This window comes from Siphateles boraxobius, unplaced genomic scaffold, assembly GCF_051911475.1.
Source record: "Siphateles boraxobius isolate OS27281-9 unplaced genomic scaffold, OSU_SipBor_1 26, whole genome shotgun sequence".
NCBI lineage: Eukaryota > Metazoa > Chordata > Actinopteri > Cypriniformes > Leuciscidae > Siphateles > Siphateles boraxobius.
Window position 1 is genome coordinate 3991523 of NW_027508876.1, and position 26995 is coordinate 4018517.

General features: G+C 42.1%; 1 long non-coding RNA gene and 1 pseudogene across 1 annotated transcript; both read right to left on the bottom strand.

Annotated features, from left to right (window-relative positions):
- The window catches only part of LOC143752269 (uncharacterized), a 41510-nt pseudogene extending 24855 nt beyond the window's left edge, over positions 1 to 16655 (bottom strand).
- A 6087-nt stretch (positions 16656 to 22742) lies between these two features.
- Positions 22743 to 23827, bottom strand: LOC143751446 (uncharacterized). The gene is made up of 3 exons (XR_013207220.1): positions 23735 to 23827; positions 23214 to 23662; positions 22743 to 23120 (listed from the first exon to the last, which is right to left on the bottom strand). It is a non-coding gene; the product is annotated as an uncharacterized LOC143751446 (long non-coding RNA).
- Between the last annotated feature and the right edge of the window lie 3168 nt (positions 23828 to 26995).

Sequence of the window (26995 nt, forward strand, 5' to 3'; positions counted from 1 at the left end):
TCATGTGCGTTTCCTTGTGTCATGTGCGTTTCCTTGTGCCATGTGCTATCCTATCGATTGTCTAGCCCCTCCTATCTTGTTACCTGATTATTGATTAATTTGCCCCACCTGTCCTCCCTCGTTACCTGCTTTGTTTGCTCTCCCTATTTAGTCTCCCTGTGTTTGCAGTCATGTGCTGGTTCGTCGTCGCAGCTCTACCCGGTTATGTTCCTCCTGAGTGTTTCCAAGTCAAGTCAAGTCAAGTCAAGTCAATAGTGATGGCAGTGATGAGGCTACCTGAATCACTGAGACCTTGCAGCCCATTGCTTCACCCAAAGGTTCATTACTCGAAGCTTCATTCAGCATTGCTCACTAGTGACACCTAGCTACTGTGCAAAGAAATAGCAGACAAATAAATAATTGACTGGGTATAAAATAAAATATAGGCCTATCTTTATCTGTCTGAATTTACTTGTGCAGAGACAACTGTCACACACACACAGTTAATTAATTATTCATAAATGTTTTAGATAGTGACAGTATGAACAACAAAAGTGAGACTATGTTGAGTGCAGCCAGTGCTTATGGTGGAGGGAGTGTAATAAAGTAAACTGCAACAGAATAGTTTGAGGGGGAAAAAAGTTAAGAACTGTTTCTGGGCGGTTTTGTGCAGTGAACTGTTACTAGTTTTAGTGCAGTGTTGTGTTTATGGGACTGGGGATATAGAGGAGCAAACTGCAACACTGCAGTTTAGGGTGGGTGAAGGAAGGATTACAATAGATTTTTTATTGAGAAACAGAATTTTTTCAAGTGTGTTGGGGTTTAGATGATTCCTCTTCTTGGACAGAACCTCTCCGGCCTTGGAAAAGATCCTTTCACAAGGAACAGAGGATGCAGAGGAACATAAAAAAGCCAGTGCCAGCTGGTATGAGGATACTGATGCTTCTGTTAATGCCAGACAGGGGAGGATCTCCTATTTCTTGATTACCAGGAAAAAAGGAAGAGTCGCAAAAAGCAAACAAATCCAAAAGGGCAATCCAAAATAAAAAGCAGTCCAGATCCAAAAATCCAAAGCAATCCAATAATCTTATATAATTAATATAACAAGACTATAATATAGCTACTATAATTAATAATAACAATATAATATAAGTATTCTAACCTGATATAATGTAATAATATACAGCCCTAACACATATATGATGTGTTAGGGCTATAATGACACACAATAACGACAATGACAATGAGAGTTCTCTAACTCTAACTCTCTGACACTACTACACCTGCTTCTACTACTCCTGACAACACCCACAAGGTGGCGCGAGTTTCGAACCCCCTTTATATGAAAGCGACACTCAGACCGAACTGATGACGTATCCACACAAACCGAGGCCTCGTTTGTCATTAGTCACGTGATTTTCACGTTAACAACACAAGCCTCAAATCGCGGCATCATCTGGCACGCCCATTTTTTCTCGACACAAGCTTCGACGCCTCGGTTCAAATGTCACATCAATACAAGTCAAATCAAGTCAAGTCAAGTCAAGTCTGTGTTGTTTTCCCCATCGGGGTAGTTTTGTTTGTATTTTGTTTTATTTTTATTATTAATAAAAATCCATTGTTTCCTGCCCAAAACCTGACACTGACATATTCACAAATTAACACTTTCATTTTAAATCACACTGACTCAGATACACACACTGTGAATCACACTGACTCAGATCTGTCAAAGGAAGACACTGCTTTTCCTGGAAAATATTGCAGAACAAAACACACTATTAGACCTCCTGAAAGACTAATTGAAAACTGTTGAGTAAAGTTAAATAAAAATAAATAAATAAATAAGTTAATTGGGTAACACTTTAGTTTAGGGTCCAATTCTTTGTATTAACTAGTTGCTTATTAGCATGCATTTTAATAGGATATTGGCTGTTTATTTGTACTTATAAAGCACATACTAGTTCCTCATTCTGCATGATCATATTCTACATCCCATAATCCTACCCGATACCTAAACTTAACAACTACCTTACTAACTATTAATAAGCAGTAATTAGGAGATTATTGAGGCAAAAGTCATAGTTAATAGTTAGTTAATAGTAAGAATTGGACCCTAATCTAAAGTGTGACCGTTAATTGCTATTAATTGATAGACAATTTGATAGAACAAAAGATTTAAAGGAAAATTTTTTACTTGGGGAAGATGTGCTGTTACGCCCGATAACAATTGTGGCTCCAGTATTGTGTTGCAGACTGGAAAGGGCTGCTAGGGCACCAGCTGGTAGAGTTGAACGCTGTGTGTACACATTTAATACATTATCAAAAGTTACAGTGAGTCTTTGCCCACTGACATTCATAACATAACACATATAATTCAATAAATCATATTAAACCTTATAATGTTTTTTTTTTCTTTACATCAATAATGTGTTAAATATTGATATATGCAAGCAAAAACAATGCTTACCCCCAAAACCAAATGGTTTTCTCTTAATACTCTGAAAGAAAGAGTTTAATTTAATTCCATTCCTCTCTTTTCAAACCTTCAGGGGAAAAAAAATATGCTTAATTGTATTGAATGTCCAGTTGTAGTGTACTATTAAAATACTGAACTTGCAGATAAAGTAATATCAAAATAAAAGGCCACTTAAAGAGAGTACACTTCCATGTCTATGTTAACACTTAAGTAGACTTTTTTTAAGTGCACTTTGCCATGCTTAACATAAGTACACTTATGTTGATGTGTTGATTAACATACTTAGCACACGCAAAGTACTTGATTATAATTTTAACTGATACTTGAAATTACATTTAAAAAAAATGAAATGTACTAAATTGCAATTTCAACATTACAAATGATGCAAGTCCTATACTTAAATAAAAGTCCTTAAATATATATTTAATTAAAGATGTAACCTATAATACATTTTCATTTAATTGTAAATAAACTGTAATTAAGTGTCCAAAAACATAACATTAAGTTTGCACTTAAGTATATTCTTTAAAGTATATTATTTTCATAACATAAAAATCTTCTAATGTCTACGTATTTTTTTTTCACAAATGAAAATCTTCCTCTGAGAAATTTACTTTTTCTCCCTCAAGGCCAACATGTCTCCAAAGCAGGACACAGCAGTATTCACACCGTCTGCATGTCTGGGAGAGCGGCACAGTGTCACAATAAGAGCAGAGCACCATGACCGCTGCCTTTCTGCACACACTGATAAGGCATTGTGTATCACCTCTGTGGCTCAACATGAATGGGAATCCTCTCCTACTGTGTGAAAAGAAGATACTTTACTCATACCCTCTCTTCTCCAGCCTTTCTATCATTAGAGAAGAGTAATTCTAAAGCTCTTGTACAAAGGACAGCCCTGTTTCATTACATTTCAAGGTGTAATGTAAAAACATGACATTCCTGCTAATTTTTTTTAAAGGGTTCTCGTAAAATGTTAACTATCGATCAAGGGCAGACTGGTAGTTATAATCCATTATAACTGTCACAGGATAAGTCACACCAGATCACACAGCTCTATCTATCCGATCACAATCACCAGATTACTGATTCACTGCACCTGCATCCACTCGTCACAAGCTATATCTGCAGTCACCATCCTCATCACAAACTATCTGACTGCAGTTATACTCACCATGATATTGCTGGTTCCTGCAAATAAAGATCATGTGTTTCGCTACTTACCTGTGTTGCCGTCTCCTGACAATAACATAGGCTTACTTTATAAATACCTTTATAATGCATTATACATAAAGGCGGCGCCAGAGAATTATATATATATATATATATATATATATATATATATATATATATACTATTAATAAATTAGCAAAACTTGGCCACTCAATACTTAATATTCAATAAGTTTATATCCCAATTAAACCTACAGTAAAGGATAGTTTGGGGGGAAGTGACTGGTGTAGGCGCAGGCCCTGCCGGAGCATTGGCACTGCACCGGAATCGATCCGTTGCAGAGAGGTCAACCTGGAACATTTTTTGATCTGCGAAAAATGCATCACCATGCACCGTTAATTTCGGATGCTGTGTGGTGAGAGAGACGTGTTGGAGCATGGCGTCCGTGGTTCGACTGGTCGAGACTGTTTTCCAAAGATGGCTCCGCGATGGTACTGTCTTTATAAAGTATATTATTATTAAACTGTCTGTACACTTACAAAGTTCTCAGTGCTTCGGTTTGTATGTAGAGACCATCATTAAGCTACCGTGTTAGTGTGGGGCTATTTTGAGCCTTGTTAGTGGTATCAACTTGCGATCTCTTTTTACTTATTATATGTCCCATATACTAGCGTTATAAGCTAAACAGTTTTTAGAGATAAAACTCTTTACACTCGATTATCATGAAAACAAATCCCAGAGAACAATCGACTCGCTACCAATGTGTTATTACACCCCAGGTTCATTTTGCGCCGGAGTTCTCCTTTAAACCCTAGAAATCACGATAAGAATAATTTTGTTGACAAGGCAGGGGGTAGAGAGAAAGAAATACAAATGATCAATTTGCTAGTGTTGTTTAGCAACGGAGTAGCTTACCATGCCAGTGACGCAGCCGAATGTTGAAATCCAACATAGTGGCGCCCGTGTAACAACAACAACATTTTCAGCGTACCATTTTATCCCTTTTAACCAATTCTGACATTTTAATAATTGTACCAATGAGAATAAATACAATGCATCTGTTATATCACCTTTACTCAAATTTCAGTTCAGTTCATCTTTAATGCAGATTAGAATGTCCCCTTATTATGTCAAAATAACAAGATATTATGTCGAAATAACAGATATTATGTTGAAATAACGAGCTATTACAGGTATGTCGAAATAACAGATATTATGTCGAAATAACGACATTGTGTCGAAATAACGACATTGTGTCGAAATAACGACTTATGTCAAAATAACGAGCTATAACAGGTATGTCGAAATAACAAGATATTATGTTGAAATAACGACTTAATATCCCAAAATAACAAGATAAGTTCTCTTTTTTTTTTCTTCACCATATGGGTCAGGGCTTCCATAGAATTCAGCCTGAATATAATTGCTTCCAGAAATTATTTTTGTTGGTGCTATCGGGGTGCTTTGGTCTTTCTTGGGGGTGCTGAAGCACCTGCTACCCCCTCCCTAGCGCCACCCACGGGCTTTAAGTTAATTGTTACCAAATATTTTTGCTATATCTGCCAGTGCCAAACATTTATTCATTTATTTTTGCTATCTGGTCATTTTTTTTATTTATTTAAGATGTTGTTGTTGTTGTTGTTGTTTTCAGAAAAAAAGACAAAGCATGTTATAAATAAGATTTATTATTTTATTTATTTTATATGTTTATTTATTTTGCAATATAAGCCTTATCTAATATTCAGTTCTTCAGTATTATTTCACTTTTTATAATCAAGAGGAGTTATTCTCATTCTCTTGTTAGGATCACTGTCACAGTCTATTATGATATCAGTCTATATGAGTATGATAGGAAATTACCACCATGAAAAGTAATTGTAATTCTATGGGCTGCTGCGTAGAAGACATCCTTCACCAGCTGATTATTTGGATATTTGTGGCAAGGACACGATTCAACTTATGTAATATTACAGTCTGAATGTTTAACGACACACAGTGAGGTTATAAACCATAATTATGGTTCTATCAGACGTCCTCAGATGTAATATTTTTTAAATAATGATCTCATCTCACCTCTCTTTGCTGTTACTGTGGAAACTGATGACGTTGCCATGGTGACGCTGCCATCACGTCCTAGGGCTGAAGAAAGCAGGGAAGCTCTAAAGAGTTTTTTCCCCTATAACCGAAGTGCTGTCATCTTTTTAGTAAATTCTACAGTAACACAGAAAACCGCTATATATACATGCGGTATATATGCATGCATGTGTGTGTGTGTGTGTGTGTGTGTGTGTGTGTGTGTGTGTGTGTTATGTTACATGTAGAATTACCATATTTTCTGTTGTTGGGTTGGGGGGTTATTATTCTGAGAGTCAGTATAAGTTTATGCAAAAGATGTAGTCTTTCAGTTAGTTCACTCATCACAAAAAGCCATGGTAACTGCACTCCATCAGACATCTGGCAGATACTCTTTGTCATTCTTGCAAAAATGCTTTGTGGTATGCAGTGAAACACGACTTTTAACTCAACCTGTTTGTAATCACATTATTATCTATAGGGCACAGCTGATTGGTTCCTGCAGTATCAATGAGCTTGCATTCTCAACCTTCAAATATATGGGTAGCTTTTGCCTTAGCATGTGCCTTATGCACTTTGGGACTTACAATCGTTGTTTCGTGCGCCTCTCCATTAAGTCCATGAGACCATAGCGTGTCCAATTTGTCATTTTAGGTTTCAGAAGGGTGTTCGCGAGCACCCCTTTTGCGGTCGAAATGTGCCCTCAATGCGCACTTTTGCCAAGCCAACACTGGTGTGAGCTCTGCAGCAGACTTCTTCCCGACAGTCAAAGCGGCGCTTCGTCACAAAAGTAGGAAGACCGAAAGTTTGTAAAGTGCCATGTGGGACAGGGCCTAACAAGGAACACATGAGAACAATCAAACAATGAACCAATGACAAACAGAGCAGAGTATCACATGACTAAAGCAACCAATCAGAACATAACGCATTCACAAGGGGAGCACATGGCCGAAAAACATGAGGAGCAAGGGAAGCACATGAAAAACAGGACCATAAAATACAGCACAAACGTACTATAAAATGATCATAAAATTGTATTTGTGCACAGTAATTTAAATCTTTGGAATCCATGTGATTGCTTTGTGTGAGAAACAGTACCAAATGTATTCAACAATCTTCATCTCCATTTTCATAGCGATCATAACAGTCAAATCCCGCACTTGTTCAATATTCCAAAATTTGCTGCCTCAAGGAGCGTTTTACGTCAGTGATATCAATTGCTCATTGGCTCTCGAGTGCTTCGGTTGTGTATGGAAGTAAAATAATGACAAATGTTTTTGAAACAAAAAACTTGTTGAATTGCACTAATTGAAAAAAAAATGCAATGCATTAACCATGCTTGCATTTTGATGCATTGTATTTTAAGGGCTTGCATTTTTATGGGCTGAAATTCAACATGGTTAAATATTTAAGCTGATATTTCAATTCAAAACATTTTACACACATTTTCATTTTTAAAAATTCAATAATCCATATTCACCTTTCAGATTTCACTGTTGGTGAAAATGTTAATTCTGTTTAAAATACAACCTATAAAATTCGACAGGCAATTTGTAGTCCATTTTATTTCACCTTACAAATTCGCTTCCACAAATTCAGTGGTTCAAATTCGACATTTGACATCTGGGAACGGCAGGAATAGCAGTAGATTACAGATTAATAATCTCCATATCTGTTAGTGGACCTCACCACCAGGAGGTGCAAGTGGCTGTTGACGAAGACAAAAGCAACGGGTGAGAGAGTCATTCATTCATAAAAAGGTATTTACAGAAATGGAGCAAGCGGTAAGTAGCCTATTTGTGATGATTATCCGGGCCAGTATATAAAAGCTGATAAAGACACAAAAGCTCTGTTTACATTTAAGTCTTCACAGTTACTTTTGTACATGTAAGCAGCTTTGGTAACACTTTATTTTGATGGTCCCTTTCGAACATTCTGTTGACTATAAGTAATTTTGCAACTGCATGTCAACTGATTCTCATTAGAGTATTCGTAGACTGTCTACTTAATATCTGCTAACTCTTTATTTTGAAGCTCCCCAACAGACTCTATACTGACTATAAGTAACTTTGCAACTACTTGTCGACTTATTCTAAACCTACCAGTCTACTAATACTCTACTAACACTCTAATGAGAGTTAGTAGACATGTAGGTGCAATGTTACTTATAGTCAAAGTGAAACTGCAGCTTTCTCTACCGTGAACGAGATTATAACGTTATGCTGTTCCCCGATGCTGACGTACAGATCACACATTAAATCTGATGGTAGTAGATATATGAAGACCTCCGATGCAAAGCCTCTAAAAGCCACCTCTGTCAAAAATTAGATAACAATATTGAGTGAATGCTCTCCGCACATATGTGGCGAGTGGGTGCGGTTGAGACACAAGCTCAAATTGATTTATTAATAAAGAAGTCCGACTACGCCACCCTGGGAGTTAAACCCAGGGAAAATACTAAATATTGAGCAAAGCACAGAGGTTCAGTTCCCTCATAAAGTTAGACAAGAGACGTGAGTATAATACAAAAGTACAAAGGTTTATTAATACAAAAAATGATTAAAAATGTTGGACACTAAGACCCACATCAACCACTAACAACCCCACTTCAGATTAAAGAAACAATAAACCAATATAACAATATATAGCTGCAAAGCAAGTACCCAAATTATAACAGCAGGGCTGGGGCTCCAAACGAAGAGGAATCACTGTGGAGTTCGGTGTTACGGGGCACACGTTCACGCGCACACACACCCATGCAGCCTAATCACACTATCACACTGTCGGTACACTGTGTACACTGCACACGATAAGAAAGAACCACCACCACAAGGAAGAACAGCACTCCAGCCGTGGGACCCCAGCTCCTGCAGTAGAAAATAAGAACAAAAAGAAACTATACAAATGAACATAGAAATAGCCATAAAGACATTACAAAATAAGAAAAAGGAAAACCAATGACCTAAATGGATCAACGAGTTGATCTGGGAGATTATTGAAAAGCAATTTCACTCAGTAGATGTTCACACACCCAAACGGGATAACATTAATGGATCTCACATCACATACATCCAGATAACCACTTAGTTGGATGTTTTAAATAAAGCAGAAAAAGAAAAAGTTAAATCCAAGAAACAAAACAAAAAATATATGAAGTAGGGCACTAGAACGAAACGATAAAAGAATCAAACGAGCAGTCCCCTGGTTGTTATGGTGATGATCACGTCAGCGCGGCTATCAACCGCAGCGCTTTAACAGCGTGAGAGCAGCCACAAACGAATCACGACGGAGAGCGAGCAGTCCCCTGGTTGTTATGATGATCGCATCGACGCGGCTGTATCAACCGCCAACAGTTTAACAGCGTGACAACAGCAACAACAAATCTCAGCAGAGAACGAGAGGGAGAATCTTAAAACGACATAAAAGATGTTACCAATCATCGTACTATCACAGTACCAGTCATGGTTGCATTTAAACACTTACCATCAGGATATTATGTCAGATAGCACACTTAATAGCCACGGACTGGTCACAGTCATGCCAATCAATAGCACAATGGGATACAGGGAATCACGCTATTTAGTGCGCAAAAGGAGTGTTAAACCCACACAACACTATATATCAAGCGCTTAACAATAAACATACCTGCAAGGCGATCAATAGCACATCCACCAGACAGCGCGAACGGGCAACAGCACCAACACATAAAGCTACAGCCACCATGGACACGAGCAAACAAACGGGGGAAGACGGACGTGACGCATCCCGGTTGACAACCAATCAGCCTTTAAATGGGAAGTACCGTTTGCTGATAGGCCAATATTACTGTCAATCACCTAATCCCGTTACATTCCACCACAAGTTTCTGCAACGTCGCCCCGACGGTGAACCAGACAAACTCCCAACCAGGAACACTCAATTCCAAGGCCGAAACAGGGTACTATCTGCACTACTCACTATTCGGGACACTGAACCAGTACCCACTGCTCGAGGAAGTTGATGCCTATTAGAGTGATGACCTGCAGTTCTCCGCCCAGTCCTTCTCACAATAATTTTACCATCCTCTAGGGAGTTAGAAGGCACTACAAATGATGGTGAACCCATCTCAACCCTAGTACCCTCTGTTACTCCGCAGGTCTCCACAACTTGCAGAGCACCAGATGACTGAGGGGGGGGGGGGGGGGGAGAACAATGTCCTGTAACTTCGCCCTACCTCTAACTTGTGGTGTCTCGGTCACCAAGACAAACAAATCCTCATCACACTCCTCTTCCAGGGACTGCACAGACTCTGCCCCTGGACTATCCGGGCTATCAGGCAAACCAACCGGCAGGTCCTGGCAGATCTGAGCCTTTAGCAACTAGGGCTGCCCCCAAATAGTCGACTAAATGTTAGTCGATATGAGGAGGGCTTGGTCGAATACATTTTCATTAGTCGGTTAGTCGCAAAAAAAAAAAAATCACGTGAAAAAATTACGCTATCAGGGGCTGCGCAGTCAGTGTATGACATGACATCAAAGCAACGAGAGATCAACGAGATCTCGTGCCTCGCGGTATACCAAAGCGCACTTGTGGGAGAGGTGTCTGGCTGATGCTAATAATTATGTCAGGAAAAAAGTCCAAAGTGTGGGATCATTTTGAAAAGTCGAAGGACGACCCTAAAAAGGCTGTTTGCAAACTCTGCAGGCAAACATTTGCCTATCACTCGTCAACATCGAATATGTCTTATCATTTAAAACATGTAAGTAGTAACGTTAACCACCACATGGCCCCTCGTTTTAACAATAAGGATATAAACACATTTGCGCTGTTAAGTTAAATCATATTCATGGTTTTTGACATGCATTTGTCTCTAGGCTCATCCACAATATAGCAGCGATGATGTGGCGCCGTGCGCTTCGACTTCGCAGTCAACAATGATGCAGCAGAGATTAGTTTTAAGACCCCCTCTAAGTGAGAAAAGAAAGCGAGAAATCACAGAGAAAATTGTCGATTTCATTGCGCTTGATATGAGACCAATCAACGTTGTCCGTGGTGACGGGTTCAAAGAAATGTTTGAATTCCTCGAACCAGGCTACACCATTCCCAAACGCGACACAATAATGCATGGCTTAACAAGCAAATTCAACACGACTAAAGAAATTCTTGTTAAGAAAATACAAAGTTGTACAGCAGTCAGCTTTACAACAGACACATGGACCTCTATCAAGATTGAGGGTTACATGACCGTTACTGCACACTTCATGTCTGAAGATTGGCAACTACATTCTTTTGTGTTGGAAACAAAAGTGCTTGAGGAGAGCCACACAGCTACCAACATAAAAGAGCGACTCGGTGAAGTGATGGAAGAATTTAAAATACCTGGAGAAAAGAGGGTAGCAGTCGTACATGACAATGCCGCTAATATGGTGTTGTGCACAGAACTGATTTCTAATGATCCATCCTGGGGTAATGCGAAAGGTGTCCGTTGTGCGGGGCACACGTTACAGTTATGCATAAACGCGGCTCTTAAAACTGACCCCATATGTCGATGCATCGCTGCTGCTAGACGCCTTGTGGGGCATTTCAAGAAAAGTACCAAGGCTACAACAGCTCTGACTCATAAACAGAAGCAGCAGAATGTTGCAGAACACAAACTTATCCAAGATGTCTCCACAAGATGGAACTCCACGTACTTCATGCTGGAGAGACTCTTGGAACAGAGATGGCCGGTTACAGCTGTGCTGTCAGACCCTGAAATTACCAAACGGTCTGAACGAGGTCTAGATCTCACAACAGCACATTGGCTGACAGCGGAGGACACGGTCGCAGTGCTAAAGCCTATGATCACTCTCACTGAGCTGCTTTCTCAGGATTTAAACGCATCCCTATCTGCCACACTGCCCATGTTAATAAACATGAAGAGACGCCATTTGGTGCTGCGCAACGAAGACAGTCCCACCACAAAAGCACTAAAGACAGAACTAGCAAAAGAAATTGACACGAGATGGCAACTGACGGAAAATATCGCGACCAGCATTTATATACAAGCTGCTGTCTTAGACCCACGTTTTAAGAGCTTGTCATTCTTTGACCAACACGAACGAGAAGATGCGTACTCCACAGTGTCGGATCTGACAGAAAGTTTATCTACAGAAGCTGCGCCAGAAAGTGATCATGACAGCATTAGCCCTGCAGAGGAGGGTGAGCCCGAACCGAAAAAGGAAAAGCAGGCCGAGATATCCATGCTGATGGCCATTGATGAGGAGGAGCATGCAGAAGAGAAGGATGAACTAAAAATGTACTTGGCAGATAAAACAAAGGTTGATTCGGGACCATTGGCATGGTGGCAAAGAAATGAACATCGATATCCAAAGCTCGCTAAAGCAGCTAAACGCCTCCACTGTATCCCTTCCACATCCACTCCATCAGAGCGCATCTTTTCAAAGGCCGGCTTCATTGTGAACAAGTCGAGAAGCTCCCTTCTTCCCAACAATGTGGACAAGCTGGTGTTCCTCTCACATAATATGAAAAAAATAAAATCGAATTGAAAGCTTAGGTAAGAATGCTTAATTTCCTTTTTGTAGTGTTTCTGTTTGCTATCCGTTAGGCTATATAAAAAAAACGGGTACTTTTATAACGGGTAGGCTATACAAATAAATAAATATTATTTTTATTTATTCGTTTTTATATAATGCAGAAGTTGTTTTTTATTCTGTTAGAAAAATTAGTCTGATGTTTGCAATTTGTTGTTTCAGGTCAAGACTCATCCGTCGTCTTAATGGCAGTTTGCGGCTTTTCTCTGAAATTTTTGATTTGTATTAGTGTTCTTTAAATTAGCCTATTTGTTCCACATTTTGTCTTAAATATAGCCTAGTTGTTCTAAACAATTTAATCAAATACTTAGCCTGTTGATTTGTTTGCCGCCTTCTTTTTTTATTCTAAGTTTTGCCGTTGTGCGATGTGCCATGTGCGTTTATTAAATTGTTCGTTTTTGTTAATTTTCCTTTTGAACAATATAAAAATTATATAAATTTAATTTTCCACTGTATTTTTATACCAAACAGAGTTTTTGCTACAGTATTTATTTATTTTTTGCCTTGTTTTGTACTAGGCCTAAGTTACTAATAAGTTTATTTAATTTATTTTAAAGAACGAATTTTAGTTTATTTAATTCAAAACTGTTTTTTTACATGTAACTGTTACAGTTTGTATTATTGATAATAAATTATTAAAATGCACAGGCAGTCTGATTGCTGTTTTTATGTTATAATTAGCCTATGTGTCCTAAGCACTAGCGCTGTATACTTTAAACGCTTTACTATTCTGTTTTAAGCGCTTAATTTTCATTTTGAACGCGCTAATATCATGCTTTAGCATTGTCTGTCATATGGAAGTGCTAAACTTCAACTTGGACTATACCTTTCCTTGTATATACGCAAGTTTTTATATTAATATCATAAATGAACGATTATTCGACTAATCGCTAAAATGCAGGAGTGTTAGTCGACTAGGAATATCTTTAGTCGGGGGCAGCCCTATTAGCAACGATTGGTGCACATTCTTGGCCTTTCCCAGATCTATAATGGGAGCAATGGTATATACTGCGCCACCTGCTTTAGGTGCCCTCATTACCTGGTAGACCACTGAGCTCCACAGGTCCTGGATTTTACATCTACCCCTCACACTGTGATTGCGGAGGTATACCAGCTGACCCTCCTTCAGTGGTACTTCCTTCACCTGCAGGTCATGCCGAGCCTTTCGCCGACCGGCTGCAGCACCCAACCGTTCACCAGCACCCTTGAATGCCACTTGCAACCGATCCTGCTGCTCAAGAATCCACCTATTAACACTGCCAGCCAATGGCTCCTGGACTCTGCCCATTAAGAAGTCAACAGGGAGTCTGGGTTCCTGTCCAAACATTAAAAAGAATGGAGACTCCCCGGTTGCCTGATGAGGAGTAGTATTGAATGCAAAGAGGACCTGAGGAAGACAAAACGGCCAATCACCCTTTTTGGAGGGCGGCAAAGTGCGCAACAGATCATGTAATGTTCTGTTGAAACGTTCGCACTGCCCGTTTCCAGCCGGGTGATATGGAGAGGCACGCAATTTTTCTACTCCATACAGACAACAAAGCTGTTGAATGAGGACGGATTCAAAATTCCGACCTTGGTCGGAGTGGATGCGACCGGGCACTCCGAATCTACAAAACCACTCTACTACTAGAACCTGGGCTACAGTCTCTGCCCGTTGGTCTCTAGTAGGTACTGCCAAGGTATATTTTGTGAAAATATCGGTCATGACTAATACATTCTCAAGGCCGGACCTCGAGGGCTCCAACACTGTAAAATCTAAGGCCACAATGTCGTTAGGCCGAGCAGCCAACAAGTGTCCCATAAAACTACCAGGGGCAGAAGGAACCCCTTTAGCACACTGGCACCGCTCACACTCCTGACACCAGCGGGCAATATCTGCCGACATACCAGGCCAGTAGCATCGCTGACGCACTAGCTGGGATGTACGCTCTACCCCCTGGTGCCCATGCTGTTGGTGAAGCTGGGTCAAGACATAGTGTTTCATAACTGCCGGAAATAACACCTGGAAGATCTCCTCTCCCCCGTCTGAGCGAAACACATGCCGGTAGAGTCTCCACCAGGCGGTCCCATTGCCGGAGCAGAATAATTGCCTTCCTGGAGAGTTTCTTGCGCTCGTCCGGAGTCGGGGGCGACTTGCGCCTCCAGAACACCAACAACTCTCCTATGACTGGGTCTGCTGCCTGCTGAGCACCCATGTCACTGTTGGAAGTGCAAGGAAAGGAGGTAACCTGGTTAACCAAGGTCACCAATCCACCTTGGGCAGCTTGCTGCAAGGCCACTGGAACAGCCATACCTGAACACCACTGGTGCACATCTCACGAATCCGGAAAGTTTTGGCGCAACAATGCGTCAGCATTTCGATTGCTTCTCCCTGATCTATACTTGATCTCAAAATCAAAGGATGCTAATTGGGCAGCCCAACACTGTTCCATGGCACCCAATTTCGCAGAAGTCAGGTAGCTAAGGGGGTTGTTATCAGTAAATACCGTGCATTTCTGGCCCAGCAAGTACTCCCTAAACTTTTCACTCATGGCCCAATTGAGCCCCAAAAACTCCAGTTTCATTGAGCTGTAGTTAGATGTATTGCACTATGTGGGCCTAAGACTGCGACTGCCATAAGCTATAGGGCGTACTTTGCCCTGTTGCTCCTGTGAAAGGACTGCCCCTAGGCCTCCATGACTGGGTTCTAGCTCCAAAATGAAAGGCAGTGAAAAATCGGCATAGGCGAGCACTGGGGCTGTGGTTAACTTACCTTTCAACTTCTCAAAGCCACCCTGACATTCCGCAGACCAAGCTTTAGCAAACTCCGGAACACCCCGCTTCGGGTGCTTTGGGCTTGCCAGCTGAGCCACCAGCCTGTGGAGGGGGGCAGCCAACTTGGCAAACCACTCCACAAACCGTCGATAATAACTAGCAAATCCCAAAATTGAGCGCAGCTCTGCCACACTGGTGGGACAAGCCCATTGTGCAACTGCCTCTAACTTCCCGGGATCAGTAGATACTCCTTCTGAGGAGATGGCATGCCCCAAATAATGTACTTCTTTTTTGAAAAAGGCACACTTGGATAGTTTGGCCTTCAACCCTTCCGCCTGCAAGCGGCTCAGGACACCTCCATCCAAGCAAGATGTTGATCCACCGAGGAAGAAAATACAACATCACCAGATATAAAAGAAGGGACTGGCACTGATGGTCACCGAACAACCGCTCCATCAATCGCTGGAAGGTGCTTGGGGCATTGCACAACCCAAATGGCATCCTATTCCACTCAAATAGGCCAAAAGTAGTGCAAAAAGCAGTTTTAGATTTGTCCCTCTCAGCTACAGGTACCTGATTGTACCCGCTGGCCAGGTCCATGGTAGAAAACCAACGGGCCCCAGCCAGCGAGTCCAAAGTCTCCTCAATATGTGGTTGAGGGAACGCGTCCTTCCTAGTCTTTGAATTTAAGCGACGGTAGTCCACACACATGCGCAGACTACCATCCTTTTTTTGACCAGGACGATAGGCAAAGCATAAGGACTACAGCTCTCTCTAATTACCTGAGTTTCCAACAATTGATTGATATGTGCCTTCACCACCTCGTACTCGGATGGAGGAATACGCCGGAACCGCTGCCTAACAGGGATGTCATCCAACAAAGGGATCTCATGGGATATCAAATTGGTACAACCCAGATCCCCGTCGCTCATAGAGAACACAGGCACATACCTCTCCAGTAGTGCCCTGACCTTACCCTGTTCTTCTTCTAACAGCACTGATAAGTCCAACTGAGCTATCTGTTCCTGTACAGTGGGGGAAACCTGCACCACCTGTGTACTCACTTTGGCTGTAACAGTCTTAACTTCAGTAACCTCTGGGGGCAAACTTATCACATCCACCTTATTCACCGTACCAATAACAGTGCTAGCGTACAGCACTACATCCATAGTACCAACATTAACTATAGGCACATAGACAGTACCACCATCCACCCTTAAAAGAGAGGGAGACGCCAGCAAACCTGCCGGTAGACCAGAAGCTGGTGGTTCAAACAGTACTGTAACGTTCGAATATGTCATCGAACAGGTTGCTGCGACAAATTTCATGTTGCCACCCGAGATGTGACACGCCCGACGTCCCCGCACCTTAACTCGCCCCCCATCATCCAAAACCAACTGAACATCAACCTGATGGCAATATTGTAAAGCCTGAGAAACAGAATCAGGGGCCCGGGACACCACGGGTAGTTTGAAAAGCGCTGTGCCATGCTGGCCAAAGAGCTCCTGGTAGCAGCGGCTCAGGATGTTCATACCCAACACCCCAGGAACAGCTGCACACACACCCCCAGGAGGATCTCGGACCACCAGCACACCGCAACCCAAAACCACTCGGCCACACAGCTCCATGTCCAATTCCAGATAACCAATATAAGGAATTGAAAGGCCGTTGGCGGCTCGAAGCTGTAACCAATGACACGATCTAAGCCGTTCCTGACCCCATAACCCAAAATTAGCCACAAACCAACTCTCAGTAAGGGTGGACACCATGGATCCGGTGTCCACCAGGCAAGGTACCTTAACCCATCAATACTATGAGCTGTGGGCAAGTAGACATAAAGCGTGACATAAAATCGGAACCAGATACACTTTCGGAGCCTACCTTTTTCCCAACCAAGTTGCGGCCCTGAAACTCTGTGGGAATTAGTTTTCCGACGGCTGCATAGACGATGACTGTTCACCTCTCGTTAAAGCAGAATTCACACGGGCTGATGGCGGAACCACTATCCGCTCCCCCTCGCAATCCCTGGCAAAATGACCAGGTTGCTGACACCTTCTGCAAATTAAATTAGCCTTAAATGGTCGCAACCGTAACGGGGGATTTTGCAGCTGAGCCATACCTTGAGTTAACTGGTTCAATTGTTACTGTTGCTTTCTAAGCATGTCCCGCAGTTCACTTATTTCTGACACTGCTGAACCACTGCTATTACGATGCTGATGTCCCTGTACCCCATATTGAATGCCATAAGCAGATGGGACAGACTGACTTCGACCGCGCACCCCACCAGGCATGCCTTCTCTTTCCCAACGAATAGCTTCGCTGCGAATATCGAACAAGGTAGCAGTGGGTTGACGACGAACTAGTTGCTTAAGTTCCCGTCGAAGAGCACAATCATTAACATATTCAACGAACTGGTCTCTTAGCAAAATTTCACTATTAGGCATACCATGAGGCGATTCACTTTTCACCTTTTCCAGAAGACTCATCAGGGCCAAGGAGAATTCCACCAATGTCTCCCCCTCCTGCTGTCTTCTGGAAAAGAACGACTCCTGGAGCGCTACATAAGACTTTGTGCAACCATACAAATCACGCAATACCTGAATAATTCGATCCGGATCCTCCCTCTCGTCCCTAGACCTATAGCGAATCTCCTCCCTCGCTTCTCCCTCCAGATGATCAAACAGAAAAAATGCCTGATCCGCTTCAGACAGATGGCGAAGCCGCATACAAGCCTGGGCCTCCTCCACCCACTCATTGATGCCAATGCCCGACCGGCCACTAAACTTTGGGCACTTACGATCCCGGGGAATGAAAACAAACCCCTCCGGGGCCGATGCACCAGCACCAATACGTGGGGGATCCGCGGCCACAGGAATAGCAACATTGGATGGACCCGGCTGTGCAACAGACACTGGCTCTTGCCGCAGCCTTTCATTATCAGCTTTAAGTTGAGCTACTAAATCTCTTAACTCACGCAATTCATCCTCCATTTTTGCAACTGCACAAGCACTTACCGCAAATATAACGCAAGATTGACTTGTGCCAATCAACCACAAAAATGGACTGCCACGGTCTGCTCGTTTGGTTCCTACAGAAACACAAGGAAAGAAAAAAAAGGAAAAAAACAACAAAAACACCCACGTCTCTGTACTATACAAGAGGGAATCCTGCCGACTACGCCAGAATGTGGCGAGTGGGTGCGGTTGAGACACAAGCTCAAGTTGATTTATTAAAAACACGAGCCAGGACCAGAGCAAGAACCTCTCCGCCCCTCCCGGTCTTCGAGATCTCCACCTGGAACCGCTTCTCCCCCCTTCGCGAGTCGGAACGCGACGACGCCGTGATCATCGGCAGTTCCATGGTCCGTCATGTCCGCGCTACCTCAGGTAAGGGTACGGTGCGCACTCACTGCTTTCCTGGTGCTCGTGTTCTTGATGTCGCCGCACAGGTTCCCGAGATCCTGAACGGTGACGAGCGCGTCGGAGCAGTAGTGCTGCACACGGGAGTAAACGACATCAGGCTGCGGCAGATGGAGGTTCTGAAGAAGGACTACAAGAGCCTGATCGAGACGGTACGCAGCACAGCGCCTGAGGCGTAATGAACAGAAACTGCTCTTTGTAAATAATTGGAATCTGTTCTGGGAGCGACCTAGGCTCTACCGTGCTGATGGCCTGCACCCCAGCAGAATCGGAGCGGCTGTTCTGTCGGACAACATCTCCAAGACGTTACACACCATATGACTAGAAAATCAAAGTCCAAATCACAGTCTTTGCTGTGCCAAATTAATTGAAATAAGTAGTGTAGAACATTATATAGAAACTGTGTCTATTCCTCGTTTAGTGAGGCCATATAATAAATCTACTGTAGGATCTAGGGAAAATCTTATTGTAATTAAACCTGAAAATCTAAATATCAGTGAACAAAAACAATTTCTAAAACTAGGTCTTCTAAACATTAGATCGCTCACACCTAAGGCGGTTATTGTAAATGAAATGGTCACAGATAATAGCTTCGATGTACTTTGCCTTACTGAAACCTGGCTTAAACCAAATGATTATTTCGGTCTAAATGAGTCCACTCCACCAGGATACTGTTATAAGCATGAGCCCCGTCTGATCGGTCGTGGCGGCGGTGTTGCAACAATCTATAGAGATATTCTTAATGTTATTCAGGAAACAGGTCACAGGTTTAATTCATTTGAAGTACTTGTACTAAATATTACGCTCTTAGATGTAAGAAAGAAATCCCTATTATCTCTAGCCTTGGCTACTGTATATAGACCTCCAGGGCCCTATGCTGATTTCCTAAAAGAGTTTGCAGAGTTTCTCTCAGATCTATTGGTCAATACCGATAAAGCAATAATTGTTGGAGATTTTAACATACACGTAGATAACACAAATGATGCGTTAGGGACTGCGTTTACAGATTTATTAAACTCTTTTGGGGTCAAGCAAAACGTCAGTGGTCCCACTCATCGTCTAAATCATACACTAGACTTAATTATATCATATGGAACCAATCCAACTGATATAGATATTATACCGCAAAGTGACGATCTCACTGATCATCACATGGTAACTTGTATAATACGTACTGCTGAAATTTGTCATGTTGCGCCACGTTATCGACCAGGCAGAACAATCGTTCCAACCACTATAGATAGATTCTTAAATAGCTTACCTGATCTATCTCAGCTGCTCAGTGAACCCAAACAAACAGATGAACTAGAGGAAATGACTAGCAGTTTGAGCACCATTTTCTCTAGTACATTAGATATTGTTGCACCAATTAGATTAAAAAAGGTTAGAGAGAAAACTAAAGCACCTTGGTGCAACAGTGCTACGCATGTTATCAAGAGAGAAACTCGTAACTTAGAGCGTAAATGGAAACAAACTAATTTAGAGGTCTTTAGATTCGCGTGGAAAGACAGTATGTCACGTTATAAAAAGGCTCTAAAAGCAGCCAGGGCTGAGCATCTCCACAAACTAATAGAAAATAACCAAAATAATCCAAGGTTTTTATTTAACACCGTGGCTAGACTAACAAATATACAGACATCACCAGAGCAAAATATTCCGTTACAGTATAATAGTAATGATTTTATGAACTACTTTAATGAGAAAATAGAAAGCATCCGTAACACAATTGTAAATGTACACTCTTTTATGGTGTCTTATGATTCAGCCTCAATAATCGCCCCTCTGGAACAACTACACCGCTTTACAACTATAGGACAGGAAGAGCTAAATAAACTTATCATTGCATCGAAACCAACAACATGTTTATTAGATCCAATACCCACTAAACTACTGAAAGAAGTGTTACCTGTAGTGGAAGAGCCTCTTCTCAATATTATTAACTCGTCTTTATTTTTAGGTCATGTTCCAAGAATATTCAAGCTGGCAGTAATAAAACCTCTCATTAAGAAACCGCAATTAGACCCAAATAACTTAGCAAATTACAGACCCATTTCAAATCTTCCATTTATGTCTAAAATACTAGAAAAAATTGTGTCCGCTCAATTGTGCTCTTTCTTGCAAGAAAATGAGATATATGAAAAATTCCAGTCAGGATTCAGACCGCATCATAGCACAGAAACTGCGCTAGTTAAAATTACAAATTTACTTTTAGCTTCTGACCAAGGCTGTATCTCAATACTAGTTCTACTCGATCTAAGCGCTGCGTTCGACACTATCGATCATAAAATACTCCTGGATCGACTACAAAACTACACTGGTGTTCAGGGACAGGCATTAAGCTGGTTTAGATCGTACTTATCAGACCGTTATCATTTTGTCTGTTTAAATTGGGAAAAATCAAAGATAACGTCAGTAGACTATGGAGTGCCGCAAGGATCGGTGTTAGGCCCTCTGCTATTCTCAATATATATGCTCCCACTTGGTAATATTATAAGAAAACATGCAATTAATTTCCACTGTTATGCTGATGACACTCAATTATATATTTCATCACGGCCAGATGAAAACACTAACTTATCAAATTTGACAGAGTGTCTCAAAGATATAAAATGCTGGATGACACGTAATTTCCTGCTACTAAATTCAGATAAAACGGAGGTATTACTTATTGGTCCAAAAAACTACCCACAAACTCACTTACAATACAACTTTAATATAGAAGGATGTCCAGTTACTTTATCCACTACAGTAAAAGACCTGGGTGTTATACTAGACCGCAACTTGTCTTTCGAAAATCATATTTCATATGTTACAAGAACAGCCTTTTTCCACCTTAGAAACATTACAAAGCTACGTAACATGCTATCTGTTTCTGATGCAGAAAAGTTAGTTCATGCATTCATGACCTCGAGACTAGATTATTGTAATGCTATATTAGCTGGCTGTCCTGCATCCTCAATAAACAAGCTACAGTTAGTGCAAAATGCAGCTGCTAGAGTTCTTACTAGGTCAAGAAAATATGATCATATAACACCAATTTTATCATCTCTACACTGGTTACCTATCAAGTTCCGTATCAATTACAAAGTACTATTACTGACCTATAAAGCCCTAAATGGTTTAGCTCCTGTGTATTTAATGGACCTTCTATCGCCCTACAATCCATCACGTTCTTTAAGATCACTAAATTCGAGGCTTCTGGTCATCCCTAGGATATCTAAGTCCACTAAAGGAGGAAGGGCGTTCTCACATTTAGCTCCAAAACTCTGGAATAGCCTTCCTGATATTGTTCGAAGCTCTGACTCGCTGTCCCAGTTTAAAACTAGATTAAAGACGCATCTCTTTAGCCAAGCATTTACATAATGCTTACCTTTTATACCACTGCTGAATCAGATCAAATGGCTTTTAATATTATAAAACTTGAAGAGTCTGTAGGTTATTTGTATAAGTTGCATAGTATTTACAGTCATTACGTTCCTGTGTATATTGCGTGAATGACGGGTGGTTGGGTAGATATTGTGTTTTGCGGTAGTTGGTATGCCATACGGAACCGTTGCCACTGAACCTGCATTAACGACGACAGTGGGGCTCGACAGCCTTAGTCAAACGGGTCGGCGCGTATGGTTGGGTTGCGGAGAGATTGTGAGATTGTGGTTGGGTCTCAGCAGCAGGAGGGATGTAGAGGTCAGTAAGCAGGGCTGAGTTGAGTGGGGGACGGAGGGGGGTGACTCTGGGACGCAAGAATCACTGTCTTCATGTTTTTTATCATTACGCCCGTGTTATGGAAATCATTATGAACAGCAGCTACGCTAATTATTTTCCATTTTTGCTTTTCTGCTGTTATCTCGGGACGCGAGTCCCGAGAAAAACGGCGTTCGTCAGCTCCAGTTTGTATCCAGCCTTTCACAGAGACTTCAGATACGCCAATCACAAAGCCTGTGAAGAGACGACTCAACACCGGCGATATGGACCCTCTATGGTGGACGGCACTGATCCTCAACAACTCGTCTCAACACCGGCGTGATTACTTGGACTTCCAAAAGATGGAAATGGATAAATATTCTAAATGTTCCGATCCAATCTGACTTGTAATGCTGCCCGAATCATAAATCATGCACTATTCCTTCGTTGGCCAGAGGAGAACTGGCCCTCCGACTGAGTCTGGTTTCTCCCAAGGTTTTTTTTTCTCCATTCTGTCACCTGATGGAGTTTTGGTTCCTTGCCACTGTTGCCTTGGCTTTTGGCTTGCTTAGTTGGGGACATTAGTTGGGGACACAAAGCACACAGGTTCAGTTCCCTCATAAAGTTAGACAAGAGACGTGAGTATAATACAAAAGTACAAAGGTTTATTAATACAAAAAATGATTACAAATGTTGGACACTAAGACCCACATCAACCACTAACAACCCCACTTCAGATTAAAGAAACAAACAAACCAATATAACAATATATAGCTGCAAAGCAAGTACCCAAATTATAACAGCAGGGCTGGGGCTCCAAACGAAGAGGAATCACTGTGGAGTTCGGTGTTACGGGGCACACGTTCACGCGCACACACACCCGTGCAGCCTAATCACACTATCACACTGTCGGTACACTGTGTACACTGCACACGATAAGAAAGAACCACCACCACAAGGAAGAACAGCACTCCAGCCGTGGGACCCCAGCTCCTGCAGTAGAAAATAAGAACAAAAAGAAACTATACAAATGAACATAGAAATAGCCATTAACATTACAAAATAACAAAAAGGAAAACCAATGACCTAAAAGGATCAACGAGTTGATCTGGGAGATTATTGAAAAGCAATTTCACTCAGTAGATGTTCACACACCCAAACGGGATAACATTAATGGATCTCACATCACATACATCCAGATAACCACTTAGTTTGTTGTTTTAAATAAAGCAGAAAAAGAAAAAGAGTTAAATCCAAGAAACAAAACAAAAAAATATGAAATAGGGCACTAGAACGACACGATAAAAGAATCAAACGAGCTGTCCCCTGGTTGTTATGGTGATGATCACGTCAGCGCGGCTATCAACCGCAGCGCTTTAACAGCGTGAGAGCAGCCACAAATGATGATTCGACGGAGAGCGAGCAGTCCCCTGGTTGTTATGATGATCGCATCGGCGCGGCTGTATCAACCGCCAACAGTTTAACAGCGTGACAACAGCAACAACAAATCTCAGCAGAGAACGAGAGGGAGAATCCTAAAACGACATAAGATGTTACCAATCATCGTACTATCACAGTCCCAGTCATGGTTGCATTTAAACACTTACCATCAGGATATTATGTCAGATAGCACACTTTATAGCCACGGATTGGTCACAGTCATGCCCATCGATAGCACAATGGGATACAGGGAATCACGCTTATTTAGTGCGCAAAAGGAGTGTTAAACCCACACAACACTATATATCAAGCGCTTAACAATAAACATACCTGCAAGGCGATCAATAGCACATCCACCAGACAGCGCGAACGGGCAACAGCACCAACACATAAAGCTACAGCCACCATGGACACGAGCAAACAAACGGGGGAAGACGGACGTGACGCATCCCGGTTGACAACCAATCAGCCTTTAAATGGGAAGTACCGTTTGCTGATAGGCCAATATTACTGTCAATCACCTAATCCCGCTACACATAGTATACGTTCATCAAATACTTTTACTTCAAACTCACTAAATCCCAGCCTCAGCCCATTCAGAAATGCCGGTACTTGGAGCATACATAGGAGCCTGATAAATATGTTAATATTAAACAAAAGCTTTAGACGGACTTAGAGGCTTTGCATCTGAAGTCTTCATATATTTCCCTTGGTTGTTTAGTTTCCTTAACTTTATATCACTGAGCTGTGCTTCAGAACTGGGGCTTCCCTCAATACTTAATTCTCCAGGATTCCCCTGCCGTTGGGATCCGTAAAGTAGCTTAATGGACTAATAGCCTACAGTGATATAAAAGACCAAACTTGCACCTTATTGGGGATATAGGCTATATTATATAGGCTACAGGCAAACAGCCTAAGAATATGAATGTAATGCGCAAAGTTTTTATGCTAAGCATTTCCCAGTGAAATACTGGCAGGATTAGCATTGAACGTTTGATATTTGCAAGTTAAGGGACCATCTCTAAAGTTACATACAACATTGGTATACAGGTTTCGAACTGCAATAGCATTTGAATAGAATGTCTTACAGTCATAAAACCAACTGTTACGTATTCAAGTAGGTGTCAGGCATAATGCTCACCTTTTAGATTGTTGATATTTAACAAAATAAACAGTTAAATCATGTGTAAATATTGCTATTTTTGACTACCGCATGAGCTCATATTTATTTTAATATCAACAATTAATGACTCAAGACTCGGACTCCTGGACAGACATTGTGGCCGGCACACACACCTGGTCAGACTCAGCTGGCTTTGGATGTGGAGCTCTGTGGGCTCTTGCTCTGGGTCAACCAGGTATAAGGAGGGGCTGGACGTGCTGGACGGGCTCTGATTTTGGGCCTGTGGTAGTTGTGGGTGTGGACATCAACAATGGGTAGGCATACTTTAAATAAATTAGATGGGAAATCTAACATGGATAGAAGCCAATGTCTGGTAAGTCCAGAGGGCCATAATAATTTTCTCCTACCCAAAATAACTGATTTTAGTGTGGCATTTAGGAGTTAGGAGCACTTGGCTAACTCACAGAACCTGGCAGAGTATTCCAACATATTAATACTTTGTCGGGGGAAGGAAATGAAGGCAACAGCTAGATCCAAAGGAAGAGGAGCATAGGATCTAAATTACAGATTTACTTTATTTACATAAACAAAAACAAAGGCAATCCAGAAGGCAATAATCAATGTAACAGCTTCACTTATGCAGAGACAATACAGGACAAAGTGAAGAAGAACCAAACTGAGGGCTTAAATAGCCTACAAGTATAAATTAGGAAAACAAACAAGACTCAGGTGAACATCAATTAACCAACGAGTAATCATAGAATCCAACTAGCAACGGGCACAAAGGGAAAATTAACTAAACACATAAAGGAAACATGGGAACCAAAAGAAAAAAAAACAACAATGTCAACATATAGAGTGTAGTGATGTTCAGAGAGTGTGGGTGTAGGAAGAAGACAGGGTCGGCGGAATTGGGACTCACATTTTATTTATAAATAAATCAAAGAAAACAAAAGGTGCGCTCGTGCGCCTTCACCGTTGTTAAATACTACAGCACAGAATAAGAAACACTCTTCCCGCTGTACTAGCTCACGCTGTTTGTCTCTAGCTCTCACAGTTCAGTCAGACGACCACTCTTTCTACTTTAGAAATACTGAGTCCACTTTATTCAATACTCTTTCCATTTAAATAAACACTCCTTCCGGTGTCAGCAAACTGCGGGTCGCATGCGAGTCCCAAGCCCTTCTCTCTCTCCGCTCTCACATTCCCAGCAGATACAGGTGTTCATCATCTGCACTTGACCTACTTACTCACCGCACAGCTCACTGATTCCTCTCTCGCTACAGACTTCGCCAAACCACGCCCCCCCTCGCCACATACCCCCACCGCCCGACTCAGGCCGAGGAGCCGTCCCGCAATTTAAAAGGCTTTAAAGCTAGATACCAACGGGTGATCCGCGCGTTGGTATCCTTCATGCGGTGGAGCCATTGCAGGGGAACGTAGTCCGAACAGAGGGTGAACTCCCGCCCCAGGAGGTAGTAGCGGTGGGTAAGAACAGCCCACCTGATGGCTAAACATTCTTTTTCGATGGTGCTGTACATCGTCTCTCTCTTAGAGAGCTTCCGACTGATGTACAGCACCGGCCGCTCTTCACCCTCCACCTCCTGGGACAGGACCGCGCCCAGCCCCCTGTCCGATGCGTCCGTCTGTAGGATGAAAGGGAGAGAGAAGTCAGGAGCAAGTAAAAGTGGCCCGCCACACAGAGCAGCCTTTATTAGGTTGAAAGCCTGCTGACACTGCTCCGTCCACTGGACCGTATCTGGTGCTTCCTTTTTAGTTCAGACTAGTCAGCGGGCTTGCGAGGTCCGAATAATTAGGTACAAACCTCCTGTAAAAACCCGGATTGTGGTTTTGTGTTCGCTTCTGGCCCGAGATCCTCCTATCGGGCTCGCCCAGTCACTGCTGGTCTATTACCCCCATGTCCAGCATAGCCTCGAATTCGTTCTGAACTACCTTTTTTTGTGTTCAGGTCAACGATACGGCCGGCAGCGCACCACCACACCCGGTTCCGTCTCAATGTGGTGCTGAATGAGGTCCGTTCGACCAGGCAGGGGAGAGAACACATCAGCAAATTCAGCTTGTAAATTTTTAATGTCAGTGAGCTGGGAGGGTGAGAGGTGATCCCCACCAAGAGCCAGCGCGAGGGATTGTGGTTTTGTGTTCGCTTCTGGCCCGAGATCCTCCTCTCCGCTCACTACCGTCGCCCGCATCACTGACTCTGCCTCAACCCACTTTTTGAGGAGGTTGAGGTGATAAATTTGATGTGCCCCGCCCCTATCTGTTCGACTTACCTCATAGTTGAGAT